Raw genomic sequence first — 2858 nt, 5'->3', positions numbered from 1 at the left:
TGTGTGCCTTGTCGACTCAGTCGCGGCTTCCCCTCCCCGCGGACCCCGCATCAGACCGTGAACGTTCTGAGCGGTTTCCCCCTCCCCGCGGCTTCCCCCGCGGACCCCCCTCCCCGCGGACCTCCCTGCCCCTCACCCCCCCTCGGAGCTCCCGGGGCAGAACCCGCCTATAATAGCTACTCGTATATAAATGTATTATCGCACGTAATAAATGATTTACATGATTAGAATAAAAGTTTTGATCGTTTATATGGTCTTTTAATTCCGCAAATATGTTTTTATCAATAAATCGTAACATAATATCATTTGTAAATTTATTTATATTGAATAGATCAAGTGTTTTATGTATGTTGGTATAATTTCTTAATGTGTTTTCTATATTTTTACAAACATACTAAATTTTTTGATGGATATAACAATCCTCCTCTGTTTTTAATATTTATTAAATTACAGTTAATGTTTGTACGTTGTTCCATTAATGTTTCGAGGCATTCAGGACAACGTAAAGTTTTTATAAGTCTTCGTAATATGTACCCAGCCATGTAAGTAATAACTTCATTCTTATATTCTGTAGTAAATGAACATTGTACTTCTGAACAATAATCATGATCAGTTTCTGTGATTTCAAAAACATTAAGCCAGTTTTCATATGAATTTTGATTTGCTGTAGCATTTATAATGTCAACTGGATTATGTGTTGATGGCATATGTAATATTGAAATATCTTCTAAAGGTATACAGTTACCACTTTTTGTTTCCCTTATTTCTGTATGTACTATTAATTTTTTAAAAATAGACTTAAATTGTTTAACCGTAGGATTGTTGTTATATCTACCATGTGAGCGTATACTACTAAATAACAGTTCTAAATAATCCTGACTAATTTTATATGTTGGAATATATGTCAATAAGTCATTTTCAACGCAAATAAAGTTATACATATGTATCAAACTTTCAATATCTATTAAAAAACCTAGAAAACCTGTTTTGACTTTTGAATTAAGCACTTCTTTGTGTTCTTTAACAAGTACCAATGTTTTAATATACTTTGCGCATTCTTCGAGTTTTTTTGTAATTTCTAAATAATTGTTACTATTTATGGGTTTTTTAAAACCACGTTGTCTTATATTTTTTGAATTAAAAATGTCAAATAAGTCATTAAAAGTAGAGGTAAATTTAATAGTTGCTGTACAATCTTCAAATTGTGGTAATTGTAACGAATCTTTGCATAACTCGAATGCGTTTGCAACTGACGTACTCAATAATTGTGTCGCTAATTTCACTTTCATTTTGTTTTTATAAAAATCAATGTGCTTAATTCTAAGTTTGTTACCGAGATGTAAGCCCTCTGTTTGTTGCAATTGATGCAAATCTTCAAAGTGTTTCCATTTGATTTTATTTCCATCATTATCTAAAAGTTCTTTTTTAGAACCAAGAACATTACGTACCAACTTTATCATGTGGCACGCATCAAGAAATACGTGTAATTTGGTGTCGGTAGATGGATGTTTAAACCACGTTTGAAGATTATTTGATTGTACATCAAATTTGTAACCCAGATTCTGTAACATTTTTAGATTTGTTGAGAGACCATCACATGTCAATGATACCACTAACATTCCAACTTCATGTAGTGCCATTAAACATTGTACAGTTAAATTTTGCTTTTGTTCTGTAGTTAACCCATTTACCAAATAATAATTAAGCAATAGGTAGTTTTTCCATGCTTGGTTTATACACACAACACAGAATACTAACGCTTCTTTAGCTATTTTTGTCGTATCGCATTCCACATTAGTACCACAATCTGCATAACCAACAAAGCCATCTTTATAATAATCAACATGCTGCCGAATTGCCATTTCATCAAACATCAAGGCACCTACCAGTCTATATGAAACGGAATTTGCGCGTTGTTTAATAGTTTTTAAAGCTTCAGTACTGATACCAGGCTCTCCATCCAACGAACGATACCATTTTAATAACGTTTTTGGATGTGGTAACGTATTATAAAACTTGTATCGAACATAATTATATGCTTTTGGCGCGTAATGTCAATGCAAATTGCCGTTCACTAGCCTCATATAATCTATGTACAGGCAAATTTTTTTGTTTTCTTATCGCACGTGTTACTAATGCTTTTGTACCTGTATCTAAATGTTGCAATATGTCGCTTTCCTCTGGTCTGAGTAGATTCCGTTTCTGTAGATCTTTTAGCACAGTCTTCAGTGTTAATATTTTCTTTTGTGCTTTTTTATGCTTGTGACGACTTACAGCTAGTTTTTATTTCACACCTGCAATTTCACGTGTGTACACTCGACGAATTTGAGTTTTAATTGGTGAATTTATTATTCTGTCAGGAGATATGCTGGTGGAACGATGTATCATTTGAGTTCCACTACATGAACATGTATCAATCATGTTATCTTCTTCGATACTTGTATTAACATTTTTCTCATGACTTTTGTCTGTAATAATATTCATTATTGTGTGTTTGTGCATACAATATTATTTTTACTAACAATAAGCAGACACATTTATTTGTACTAACCAGTTTCATTATTTATATTTTCTTGAATAGATTCAATTGCAGTTGCAGGTTGAATTTCCGAAGCAAGTAACTAAAGAAGAATAATTTGTTAACAATATTTAAATATCTATATATATATATATAATAATTGTAAAATATTTTTGTAATAGTATATATACATATGGAATGGCATCTATTTTTAATTTCGGTTTTGTATTATTTAATTCATAATCGGTATCTTTAAAATGGACTGAACAAACTGTAGCTGACTTTGGAGGTTCGTAATTTTCTAATTGTGCAGCCTTTAACCATTTCTTGCGTCTCTCCA

The 2858-nt window shown here is 32.1% G+C and overlaps 1 long non-coding RNA gene across 1 annotated transcript; it reads right to left on the bottom strand.

The window, feature by feature from the left end:
- Positions 1-240: 240 nt before the first annotated feature.
- Positions 241-2499, bottom strand: LOC105458687. The gene is made up of 2 exons (XR_975563.1): positions 2148-2499; positions 241-1562 (listed from the first exon to the last, which is right to left on the bottom strand). It is a non-coding gene; the product is annotated as an uncharacterized LOC105458687 (long non-coding RNA).
- Positions 2500-2858: the final 359 nt, after the last annotated feature.

Source organism: Wasmannia auropunctata, unplaced genomic scaffold, assembly GCF_000956235.1.
Source record: "Wasmannia auropunctata unplaced genomic scaffold, wasmannia.A_1.0 LD334399.1, whole genome shotgun sequence".
In the NCBI taxonomy this organism is placed as follows: domain Eukaryota; kingdom Metazoa; phylum Arthropoda; class Insecta; order Hymenoptera; family Formicidae; genus Wasmannia; species Wasmannia auropunctata.
The sequence above is the reverse complement of the archived record's forward strand: the minus strand, read 5'-3'. Positions and strand labels throughout refer to the sequence as shown.